We start from the raw sequence: 12,976 nt of genomic DNA, 5'->3' as shown, positions 1-12,976 counted from the left end.
CAAGGTCTCTGAGCCCTCTGACAGGCTCTCGAGTCCTGCAGGGCAGCCAGAGGAATTTCCTGGGTCCCCACATCATGCTAACAGTGTAAGCTTCCTTAGCCAATCATGCTATGACACACAAACCTACAGCACTGCATCCTAATCTTCTTGTTTAGCATTGTAACTACTTTGATTTCTTCCTAGATCTTGAACTCGAAAACTCTAAACTTTCCTCCACTTCAACTTTTCTCCCCGTGTCGCTGCTATAAACTAGAAGTCCGCATTCTCACTTCTAGCACCTAAGTTTGGGAGCCCTTTCCTAGGTCTCAGATCAAATCCTGTGTTTAATTCTAAGCTTTGCTGACAAGACCAAAGGTCTGAGATTTCTCTGCATTTGGGTTTCCAACAACACTGATGCTGTTAGTTGCAGAGTGCCCAGGATGCGTCTTGCAAGTCAACTGTGGCAGGAACAAGGCGGCTGCTTGTGGCCTCTGACAGCCCATTGCCCGGGGCTTGCCAGCGCCCCAGCCCCTCAGGGGCTGCCCCAGCCCGGCCAAGCCGCCCGGCAGCAGCGCCGCAGCCCCACAGCAGCTCCAGAGCAGCCCCATCCAGAGGCACCTGGGAGCCCTCAGCAAGGCAGCCAGCAGCACATGGGCAGGAGGACACGGCTGGCGCTTCCTGCCTGGCACAGGGCTTGTGACCATCTCCAGGCACCGCTCTGGCAGGGATCCCCGCAGCTCCGGCCCCTGCCCAGCCGCTCTCTGGGCAGCACAAAGGCTTCAGCAGAACCACCAAAGGCCAAGGGGCTTCTGGCCATTTCACCTGGCCCACTGCACGCCTGGGCAGCTGGCTGAGCGCAAGCATCCATTTCCCCCTCCTCCCCTATGCCCTACGGACCCTGGGCAGCAAAAGAAAAATGCTGGGAGTCTGGTCTGTGTATGTTAACATAGTCTATATTTACATGGTAAAAGAAAAAAAAAAAAAAACCAATGAAAAAAAATTCTTGAAGAAAAACAAAATAAAACCTGACTCAGGTGGCCCCAGCAAAAAGAGCTTCTGGGATCAGCTCTCCACAGAGCTCTGGCAGGGCAGGCAGCCGAGCTGTGACAGACGGGGCCATGTCTTCCATGCCCTGCGCAGGCGATTTTGGAGCCACTGGAACCTGGAGATGGGAGCCCGCTCTCCTGACCTGAGGATGCACAGCGTTTGAATTGCCAGGCTTCCGACGGCGAGGCTGACGTCATTCGTTTTGTCTTCCAGGGCTGCGAGAGAGAGGAACAGAGGCACGGTCAGAAGCTGGAGCTGCAGGGAGCCGAGGAAGAGCCCCCTGCAAGTGCCATGCCAAGCCGGCTCTTGCCATGGCCAGGAGGGAGCAAAGGGAGCAAGGGGATCAGCCCGAAGCTGCTGGCCACGAATGGCCCACGTGGCCCTGAAATCTCCGTGCGCTCTGCCCACGGGAGCAGAGCCCTCCGCAGCCGGGGCAGGGCTTGCAGCTCCCCCCGGCAGCCCCCGCTGTCAGCCCGCTGCCCTCACTCACCAGTGCAGATCCGCTGCAGCTCTTGCTGCTGCCCCCTCAGGTGCCGCCCGGCCATGCCTGTGAACACAGAGTCTGTCACGGCCCCAGCGGCACAGCTCCCTGCCAGCGGCGCTGCCGGCGCTGTGGCCACACGGGCTGCTGGCCCGGCAGCGCTCAGCTCAGCCCATGCAGCGCGCTGTCGCCCCAGGGCACGGCTGTCAGAGGGCGGCAGCAGCAATGCCCAGGCCAGGCGGGGCTCCACGGCGCCGGGCCCGGCTGCCGCTGCCGGGGCAACAGGCGGGGCTGGGGCCGAGCTGCGGCGGGCTGGGGAGGGAGCCCGGGCTCGTAACTCACCCATGAACCTGATGGCCGCCTCTCGCAGGGGCTCCTGTGGGCTCTCCAGGTAGCGCAGGGCCCGGCGCAGGTGCTCGGCCGCTCTGCTGCTGTCCTCTGCCAGCTGGAGCGAGCGGCAGGAGGGAAGGGTTGGCGCGGGCTCAGCCCCTGGGCCGGGCGCTGCCTGCGCCGCGCCCCGGCCTCCCCTGCCCGCACAGCCCCGAGGCGCGGCCAGCAGCCGCTGGCGCCGGGCTCCCGAGGGGAGGGGGAGGGGGCCGGCTGCTGCCCGGGGAGCCGCGGTGCCGCCCCTGCCCCGCAGCCCCGCCGGGCCGGGCTTTCATGGGCAGCCGGCTCAGGCCCACGGGAGCCTGGAGAAGAGCCCGCGCGGCCTCTGGCTGCAGCAGCGCGCAGGAGCACAGCTGCCCGGCCCGCACACTGAGCACCGCCCTCAGGGGCCTTCTCCTGGCTGAGTTGGGGATTCCAGGCCGTCCTTACCAGGCACTTGCTGAACTTCCACAGTTTCTGCTCCTTCAGCAGCTTTTTCAGATCCCTCCTCTTCATGAACTTGACCGCATAAAGCAGCGTTTCCCGAGAAGCCTGGAGAGCAGCAGAGACGCGGAGATGGCCCCGCAGCCCAGGGCACGGGACCCGCCTCGCCCTGCCATGGCCTGCAGGAGGCTGCGGTCCAGCAGGCGCAGGGCAGGAGGCAGCCGAGCCCCCTGCCGGGCGGACAGCAGCAGCCCAGGAGTCCTCACCTCTGCCACATGCTGATTCTCATCATTGCAGTGGAAGAAGAGTGGAAGCAGGCTCTGTTGCACAGGGCTTTCCAAAGGTTTTTCTCTCTCTTCCAAATACTCCATCATGTCTCGGAAGAGTTTTATGGAGAGCAGCTGTACCTGGCTATTATCCTAGATGAAAAAAAAAAGAAAAAACACTTCAGCATTGGCTCCTCCAGGGCGCCCTGGGCACAGGGCTGGAAATGCACAGGGCACACAGTTTCCAGGCAGCAGCCAGTGGCTGTAGCTGGGGGCACGGAGCCTTACGTGCTCAAAGAGTGGCAGGAGTGCCTCAGCCAGCTGCATGGCAATGGGGGTTGACAGCAGAATGTGTTTGTGCAGGAGTATAAAGCTGAGTGTGATGAGTGTCATCCCAGCTATCTCTGCATCATTGTCCCCCAGTAGGTGCATGAGGCTTTTGGTCAAGCTCCACATTCTTTCGGCCTGTGTGGAACACAAGTCTGTGAAGTCCCACCCTACTGCCACAGGGCCCAGAGGCCAAAGGACTGTCCTGAAGCACTGGGGCAGCTGAAGCAGGAGGCAGGAGAGCTGGGAGCAGCTGCCCCAGTGGCCAAAGCCCAGGTCAGGCCAAGTGACTGCGTTCCCAGCGCAGCTTCAGCCACTGCCCCCTTCTCACCATTGAGGGATCATCAATGAGCTCGAGAAGGGCCCTGAGCGCCAGGCGACGCCTCTCCCTGCACTCGCTCTGCAGGTACCTTGAAGAGACCTTCACAACACTGTCGCCACATTCACTAGAATCCAGGCACACGAGGACCTGAAAGGCACAGGCCAGTGACGGGGGAGCCGGCCGGCAGGAGCCCACAGCCGCACAGGGCTGGGCCCAGGACGCAGCAGCAGCAGCAGCAGCACAGGGTGCGGGCACCGTCCCAGGCGGCTGCTGCCACGAGAGGGCAGAGAGCTGGGAGGCTGCTCAGCAAGGCAGCGCTGGACACCCGGCTCACCTCCACAAGGAATGCCAGGGTGGGCAGATCCCAGTGTGGCTCCTGTGTGCTGAGCAGCCAGAGGAGGTGGAGTGCAATACTGGAACACAACCGATGACAAGCATGGCGCATCTCCCTAGGAGGGCAAAAAAGGGACCAGGAAGCTGAGCAAATCTCCCCAAGGACAGGCTTACAGAGCCTGGTGGTCTTTTACCACCACCCTGCAAGGGCACCTGGGCCCTTTAGGAGGTGTCTCCTCCTGTGCTCTCTCCCTTCCCAGCCTTTTCCAGTCTGCTTGGCCGTCCCTCAGTCTGTCGTTAGCCGTCCCTCAGTGTGTCCCAGGGCCTTGGGGAATGTGTGGGACAGCTCGGGCACAGAGCACAAATGGCAGGATCAATGGAGAGAAAGAGAGTCTCACCTGGCCAGTAGACCCACAGCATAGTGGCGGGTGTCAGCACAGAGCAGCGTGTCCCAGCCACGCTTGCGTTCCACTGACACCACCACATCCTTGTACTGCTTTTGGCAGAGCAGGGACTTCAGAGTCTGCACTGCAAACCTGTGTGCACAGCAAAGCCCGGGTCACACTGGCAGCACTGGCTCCTTTGCAGGCCACGTGTCAAGGACAGGAGGAGTGGGATGGAGCACCTGTTGGGGCTGGTGGCAAGACCGTGCTCTTCCAGGCAATCCTTCCAGAAGGTTTGGACTTCCTCTGGCATCTCTTCTGTGCTGGAGAACACTTGGAAGAGCAGATGAACAAAAAGGCGGGGGAAATATGGCCTCACTACACGTGGGACAGGGGACTCCTGGAGGATCTTCCACATCACCACGGTTGCCTGCAAAGGACAAAGCCCCCCGAGACAGCGCTCAGTGCCGAGGTGTCCGTGTGGCAGGGCCCGAACGTGGCAGGGAGAGGCCCGGAGAGAGGCAGGGGGAGCGCGGGGCCTGGTGGGCCTGAAGCTGCCCCTGGGCCAGGTTTCCGGCCAGGGCCTGAGGCAGGCAGATGCAGTGGGGGAAGGAGGATGGAGAGCTGCTGGAGAGGCGGCCTTGGGGCCAGCAAAGGCCAGTTGTGGAAACTCACAGCCAGGGCAAAGACAGCCGTTTTGTCCCCATCCGAGGTGCACGTGCTGTACTCTGGCCAGCTCCCTAGCACATCCAGGAGGATCAGCTGCACTGGCTCGGCAGTCCTGGACGAGCACATGATGGTCTTCCACATGGAGATGGCAGCTCTGCGGGGTTAGAGCTCTGTCTCATGGGGGGTCCCAGACACAGCATCGTGGCCTGGGCATCCCTAGGGGCCCGGGCTGACTGCCGGCTCTGCCTCTGCCCACTGGCCCTTGCTGGCAGCAGCCAGGCAGCCCAGCTCTGTGAGGACAGGCCCTGAGGGGCAGCAAGGCAGCAGGGCAGCAGGCTCAGGGGCTGACATGCCAGGGCTGAGAAAGGCAGCAGCCAGAGGGTTCTGGAACTCTCTGTTGCTCAGACACCTGGGCCAGGCGGTAGAGGGTGATGGGCTTGGGAGGCCTGAGGCCTCTGGGCAGGTGGGCCCCATACCTGTCACAGGACGGGGCAACACGCAGGAGCGTCACGACTGCGTCAGCTGGGTGTGCTTTGGTGAGTTTCAGCAGGGCCTTGTCCAGCCTGTGCTCGGCAGAATCGTTGGCCAGGAGCCATCGGTGAATGTACCTCACCATGGCAGGCACCTGCAGGAGGCACGGGGAGACTTGGAACGCTGCCAGAGAGAGCAATGTCCCCAGGCTCCCCAGAGAAATGCACTGCCATGGCCTCAAAGGCTCTGAGGGACCAGCAGGCGTGGCTGGGGAAGCCACGTAACTCATGGGGGAATTGAAGCCTGGCCCCAGGCTGCTTACTTGTTCTGGCCTGGCAACACCCTTCTCCAGGAGCAAATCCAGCAGGGCGGCACTGGTCTCATGCTTGAGGAGCTCGGAGTGAGCTCTGAGCCCAGTGCCCATGGTGCGGGTCTCCTCCTGCCGAATGCTCCGGATGAAGTTGCAAACGAGCTGTAGGAGAAGGGCAAGAAGCCGGGGATGTTGCATGGAGTGCTGCACACACGGTGCTGGGCTGAGCAGGGACAGCAGGCCCAGCCCAGGTGCAGGTGGCTGCAGGTACCTGCGCTGTTCTGTGGAAGCGGCCACGGCTGGATTCCTGCTCTTGTGTGCGCTCCGCAGCTTCATCTGGCAAAGATGGAGCACAGCCAGAGATGAGGGGCTGCGGGAGAGGCCGGAGAACACAGCCCAGGCCTGCGCTCCCCAGGCAGGCAGAGCCCTGGGATGCCCCAGGGGGATGGAGTGAGGCTGCTGTGGGGTGTTCTGCGCGGCCCCTCTTCCCGCCTGTCCGTGGGCATTTTCCCAGGGGATGGCATGGCATGGCATGGCATGGCATGGCATGGCATGGCATGGCATGGCATGGCATGGCATGGGGCCAAGTTGGCTGCAGGCTCCAGCCCTGCAGCCCAGCTGTGCCACTCACCCTGCTGTGGTGGATGGAAGGGCACCACCTCTTCAGTCTCCTGTGCTGGGGCTGCTCCAGGTCCTTCTTCCTCCTCCTCCTCCTCCACCCAGGCCATCTTGGGAACTCTCGGGGGTCTCTGCTCCATGTCTGTGACAGGAGCTACTTGCAGGAGAGACGCCTTGGGAAAGCTCTGGGGCACCAAGTGCCACGCTCTGCCCTTGAGGGCAGCTGCAGAATAGAAGCCTCGGAAGGCCACGGGTCACCGAGTCCTGTGCTCTGGCCTCGAGCTCAGCTGCAGGAACAAGGCTGCAGAAAAGCTCCTGGTCAGACGGCAACGAGTGCGCTGTGTGGGGGCTCCTCACAGCACTGCTCTGTCCCGTTGTGCCCCGTTGCCTGTTCCCAGCACCCGGGCAAGCTTCTATTTCCCACGTGTCACAAAGGGACCTTGGTGACCGGGTTCCGTTCCATGGCACGGTGACCGTGCTGCAGCGTGCCACCCAGGGGCCTTGCACACACTGCCTTCTGCCCTGGGGCTGGCCCCGGGCCAGCCAAAGTGGCCCAGCTTGGAAGGAATCCCTGGCCCCAGGTGTCTAAGACAGCCTGACAGGATCTTTAGGAAGGGCTCAGACCATAAGCAAAGGCCGCCCTGCTCTGCGGGCTCAGGCCTATCCCCATATCTTTCCCTGAGAGCATTTGAATTTCTAAATGAGAATCATTTGAAGGGAGGGCATTTACATTTTCCATTTCAGAGAAGACTTCTGCCTTCCTTAGCAGACACCTGTCTCTTCAAACCAAGACAATTGTTTGTCATCTTGCAGATGCGCAGTTGCTGGGCAGCCCCGTTTTACTCCAGGGACCTGGAGAACCATTCCCAACAACTGGGAAAATCCTAGGTGGTCCATCCACCCATAGATGAGGTCTCCAAATTTGCCCCAAAAGTGGGTCCAGCTTTTATAGGCCAAAAAGAGCAAGTCCAATTGACTGGATGATATTTTTAGCCCAGATAGCCCTTCAGCTGATGACACACTTCACAATCAGCAGGGGACACAGCTAGGCCAAAGCCCAGACCTCTGCTGGGAGGCTTTCCATTCAAACACCCTTCAAACAAGCCTCCATGCAAGTCAGTTGGGAAAGTTTCTTCAAATGATCCATTTCTGGCACCTAACTACACAGGGTTATGTGAAAGATTCTAAAGCAGCCGCTCTGGAGTCAAAGAGGCAGCCCTAAGAGTCCTTGTCATCTATTTGTAGCTAAATCACACTTTGGGGGATTGGAAGGGGTTTGGAACAAGCTGGAGAGTGGACCTCTGAGTTTTTTAGATGATGCCATTGCTTTTTTTTCTCTTCTACATAGGCAGGAAGGTTGAGTTGGGCTCACATCTCCACCGCATGGCTCACAGGGCCGCAAGACTTGTAGTTACAAGAGCTTTGAAGGATTTCTTGGCCAAGAAGACACGGCCAACAAGGATATTTATGTTTTGGACCCAATCTTCAAGATTTCATCTTACGGACTCATGCTCTCGGGCTCTCTAGCTGCTCAGAGTGACCCTGAGATAAGTTAAAAAGTCTCTTGTCCCAGCCCGGTGGTTGAAGAAGGAGTCAGAGCTCTTAATTTCTCAGTCTCAAGGTTGTTTATTGTATCTTATCTATAAAATTCTTTCTCCTGTCCTGCCAACGTCTGCTCAGCAAGACAGTCTAAGGCACTCTGCCTCCCCTGGGGTGGTGTTATCTTTTTATACTAAAAACTACCTGTACAATATTTACAATCACTTTCCAATCTCTACCATCTATGTTAGACAGTGAGCTTCTACTCTAGACAATTCTCAAAGTGCCAACATCAACCAGAAGATGGAGGCCAAGAAGAAGAAGGAGAAAGGCTGGACATGCCCAGATTCCTCCATCTTGCCCCCTGAAGCCCCATTCTAAAAACCCTCAAAATCTATTTTTCCACTCTGGGATAAATTCACTATCATTCTACTTCATTTTTTGTGGCTGGTCATTCTTCATACAAGGTTGGTGATTGTTTTTTCCAAGTGCTAAATCAAGGGCACGGGGGTCTTGGGCTCTGTGCCAAGCCCTCTGACAGGCTCTCGAGTCCTGCAGGGCAGCCAGAGGAATTTCCTGGGTCCCCACATCATGCTAACAGTGTAAGCTTCCTTAGCCAATCATGCTATGACACACAAACCTACAGCACTGCATCCTAATCTTCTTGTTTAGCATTGTAACTACTTTGATTTCTTCCTAGATCTTGAACTCGAAAACTCTAAACTTTCCTCCACTTCAACTTTTCTCCCCGTGTCGCTGCTATAAACTAGAAGTCCGCATTCTCACTTCTAGCACCTAAGTTTGGGAGCCCTTTCCTAGGTCTCAGATCAAATCCTGTGTTTAATTCTAAGCTTTGCTGACAAGACCAAAGGTCTGAGATTTCTCTGCATTTGGGTTTCCAACAACACTGATGCTGTTAGTTGCAGAGTGCCCAGGATGCGTCTTGCAAGTCAACTGTGGCAGGAACAAGGCGGCTGCTTGTGGCCTCTGACAGCCCATTGCCCGGGGCTTGCCAGCGCCCCAGCCCCTCAGGGGCTGCCCCAGCCCGGCCAAGCCGCCCGGCAGCAGCGCCGCAGCCCCACAGCAGCTCCAGAGCAGCCCCATCCAGAGGCACCTGGGAGCCCTCAGCAAGGCAGCCAGCAGCACATGGGCAGGAGGACACGGCTGGCGCTTCCTGCCTGGCACAGGGCTTGTGACCATCTCCAGGCACCGCTCTGGCAGGGATCCCCGCAGCTCCGGCCCCTGCCCAGCCGCTCTCTGGGCAGCACAAAGGCTTCAGCAGAACCACCAAAGGCCAAGGGGCTTCTGGCCATTTCACCTGGCCCACTGCACGCCTGGGCAGCTGGCTGAGCGCAAGCACCCATTTCCCCCTCCTCCCCTATGCCCTACGGACCCTGGGCAGCAAAAGAAAAATGCTGGGAGTCTGGTCTGTGTATGTTAACGTAGTCTATATTTACATGGTAAAAGAAAAAAAAAAAAAAAACCAATGAAAAAAAATTCTTGAAGAAAAACAAAATAAAACCTGACTCAGGTGGCCCCAGCAAAAAGAGCTTCTGGGATCAGCTCTCCACAGAGCTCTGGCAGGGCAGGCAGCCGAGCTGTGACAGACGGGGCCATGTCTTCCATGCCCTGCGCAGGCGATTTTGGAGCCACTGGAACCTGGAGATGGGAGCCCGCTCTCCTGACCTGAGGATGCACAGCGTTTGAATTGCCAGGCTTCCGACGGCGAGGCTGACGTCATTCGTTTTGTCTTCCAGGGCTGCGAGAGAGAGGAACAGAGGCACGGTCAGAAGCTGGAGCTGCAGGGAGCCGAGGAAGAGCCCCCTGCAAGTGCCATCCCAAGCCGGCTCTTGCCATGGCCAGGAGGGAGCAAAGGGAGCAAGGGGATCAGCCCGAAGCTGCTGGCCACGAATGGCCCACGTGGCCCTGAAATCTCCGTGCGCTCTGCCCACGGGAGCAGAGCCCTCCGCAGCCGGGGCAGGGCTTGCAGCTCCCCCCGGCAGCCCCCGCTGTCAGCCCGCTGCCCTCACTCACCAGTGCAGATCCGCTGCAGCTCTTGCTGCTGCCCCCTCAGGTGCCGCCCGGCCATGCCTGTGAACACAGAGTCTGTCACGGCCCCAGCGGCACAGCTCCCTGCCAGCGGCGCTGCCGGCGCTGTGGCCACACGGGCTGCTGGCCCGGCAGCGCTCAGCTCAGCCCATGCAGCGCGCTGTCGCCCCAGGGCACGGCTGTCAGAGGGCGGCAGCAGCAATGCCCAGGCCAGGCGGGGCTCCACGGCGCCGGGCCCGGCTGCCGCTGCCGGGGCAACAGGCGGGGCTGGGGCCGAGCTGCGGCGGGCTGGGGAGGGAGCCCGGGCTCGTAACTCACCCATGAACCTGATGGCCGCCTCTCGCAGGGGCTCCTGTGGGCTCTCCAGGTAGCGCAGGGCCCGGCGCAGGTGCTCGGCCGCTCTGCTGCTGTCCTCTGCCAGCTGGAGCGAGCGGCAGGAGGGAAGGGTTGGCGCGGGCTCAGCCCCTGGGCCGGGCGCTGCCTGCGCCCCGCCCCGGCCTCCCCTGCCCGCACAGCCCCGAGGCGCGGCCAGCAGCCGCTGGCGCCGGGCTCCCGAGGGGAGGGGGAGGGGGCCGGCTGCTGCCCGGGGAGCCGCGGTGCCGCCCCTGCCCCGCAGCCCCGCCGGGCCGGGCTTTCATGGGCACCCGGCTCGGGCCCACGGGAGCCTGGAGAAGAGCCCGCGCGGCCTCTGGCTGCAGCAGCGCGCAGGAGCACAGCTGCCCGGCCCGCACACTGAGCACCGCCCTCAGGGGCCTTCTCCTGGCTGAGTTGGGGATTCCAGGCCGTCCTTACCAGGCACTTGCTGAACTTCCACAGTTTCTGCTCCTTCAGCAGCTTTTTCAGATCCCTCCTCTTCATGAACTTGACCGCATAAAGCAGCGTTTCCCGAGAAGCCTGGAGAGCAGCAGAGACGCGGAGATGGCCCCGCAGCCCAGGGCACGGGACCCGCCTCGCCCTGCCATGGCCTGCAGGAGGCTGCGGTCCAGCAGGCGCAGGGCAGGAGGCAGCCGAGCCCCCTGCCGGGCGGACAGCAGCAGCCCAGGAGTCCTCACCTCTGCCACATGCTGATTCTCATCATTGCAGTGGAAGAAGAGTGGAAGCAGGCTCTGTTGCACAGGGCTTTCCAAAGGTTTTTCTCTCTCTTCCAAATACTCCATCATGTCTCGGAAGAGTTTTATGGAGAGCAGCTGTACCTGGCTATTATCCTAGATGAAAAAAAAAAGAAAAAACACTTCAGCATTGGCTCCTCCAGGGCGCCCTGGGCACAGGGCTGGAAATGCACAGGGCACACAGTTTCCAGGCAGCAGCCAGTGGCTGTAGCTGGGGGCACGGAGCCTTACGTGCTCAAAGAGTGGCAGGAGTGCCTCAGCCAGCTGCATGGCAATGGGGGTTGACAGCAGAATGTGTTTGTGCAGGAGTATAAAGCTGAGTGTGATGAGTGTCATCCCAGCTATCTCTGCATCATTGTCCCCCAGTAGGTGCATGAGGCTTTTGGTCAAGCTCCACATTCTTTCGGCCTGTGTGGAACACAAGTCTGTGAAGTCCCACCCTACTGCCACAGGGCCCAGAGGCCAAAGGACTGTCCTGAAGCACTGGGGCAGCTGAAGCAGGAGGCAGGAGAGCTGGGAGCAGCTGCCCCAGTGGCCAAAGCCCAGGTCAGGCCAAGTGACTGCGTTCCCAGCGCAGCTTCAGCCACTGCCCCCTTCTCACCATTGAGGGATCATCAATGAGCTCGAGAAGGGCCCTGAGCGCCAGGCGACGCCTCTCCCTGCACTCGCTCTGCAGGTACCTTGAAGAGACCTTCACAACACTGTCGCCACATTCACTAGAATCCAGGCACACGAGGACCTGAAAGGCACAGGCCAGTGACGGGGGAGCCGGCCGGCAGGAGCCCACAGCCGCACAGGGCTGGGCCCAGGACGCAGCAGCAGCAGCAGCAGCACAGGGTGCGGGCACCGTCCCAGGCGGCTGCTGCCACGAGAGGGCAGAGAGCTGGGAGGCTGCTCAGCAAGGCAGCGCTGGACACCCGGCTCACCTCCACAAGGAATGCCAGGGTGGGCAGATCCCAGTGTGGCTCCTGTGTGCTGAGCAGCCAGAGGAGGTGGAGTGCAATACTGGAACACAACCGATGACAAGCATGGCGCATCTCCCTAGGAGGGCAAAAAAGGGACCAGGAAGCTGAGCAAATCTCCCCAAGGACAGGCTTACAGAGCCTGGTGGTCTTTTACCACCACCCTGCAAGGGCACCTGGGCCCTTTAGGAGGTGTCTCCTCCTGTGCTCTCTCCCTTCCCAGCCTTTTCCAGTCTGCTTGGCCGTCCCTCAGTCTGTCGTTAGCCGTCCCTCAGTGTGTCCCAGGGCCTTGGGGAATGTGTGGGACAGCTCGGGCACAGAGCACAAATGGCAGGATCAATGGAGAGAAAGAGAGTCTCACCTGGCCAGTAGACCCACAGCATAGTGGCGGGTGTCAGCACAGAGCAGCGTGTCCCAGCCACGCTTGCGTTCCACTGACACCACCACATCCTTGTACTGCTTTTGGCAGAGCAGGGACTTCAGAGTCTGCACTGCAAACCTGTGTGCACAGCAAAGCCCGGGTCACACTGGCAGCACTGGCTCCTTTGCAGGCCACGTGTCAAGGACAGGAGGAGTGGGATGGAGCACCTGTTGGGGCTGGTGGCAAGACCGTGCTCTTCCAGGCAATCCTTCCAGAAGGTTTGGACTTCCTCTGGCATCTCTTCTGTGCTGGAGAACACTTGGAAGAGCAGATGAACAAAAAGGCGGGGGAAATATGGCCTCACTACACGTGGGACAGGGGACTCCTGGAGGATCTTCCACATCACCACGGTTGCCTGCAAAGGACAAAGCCCCCCGAGACAGCGCTCAGTGCCGAGGTGTCCGTGTGGCAGGGCCCGAACGTGGCAGGGAGAGGCCCGGAGAGAGGCAGGGGGAGCGCGGGGCCTGGTGGGCCTGAAGCTGCCCCTGGGCCAGGTTTCCGGCCAGGGCCTGAGGCAGGCAGATGCAGTGGGGGAAGGAGGATGGAGAGCTGCTGGAGAGGCGGCCTTGGGGCCAGCAAAGGCCAGTTGTGGAAACTCACAGCCAGGGCAAAGACAGCCGTTTTGTCCCCATCCGAGGTGCACGTGCTGTACTCTGGCCAGCTCCCTAGCACATCCAGGAGGATCAGCTGCACTGGCTCGGCAGTCCTGGACGAGCACATGATGGTCTTCCACATGGAGATGGCAGCTCTGCGGGGTTAGAGCTCTGTCTCATGGGGGGTCCCAGACACAGCATCGTGGCCTGGGCATCCCTAGGGGCCCGGGCTGACTGCCGGCTCTGCCTCTGCCCACTGGCCCTTGCTGGCAGCAGCCAGGCAGCCC

The sequence above is a fragment of the Ammospiza nelsoni genome, unplaced genomic scaffold (assembly GCF_027579445.1).
Source record: "Ammospiza nelsoni isolate bAmmNel1 unplaced genomic scaffold, bAmmNel1.pri scaffold_55, whole genome shotgun sequence".
In the NCBI taxonomy this organism is placed as follows: Eukaryota; Metazoa; Chordata; class Aves; order Passeriformes; family Passerellidae; genus Ammospiza; species Ammospiza nelsoni.
This window is presented reverse-complemented; position numbering follows the sequence as displayed.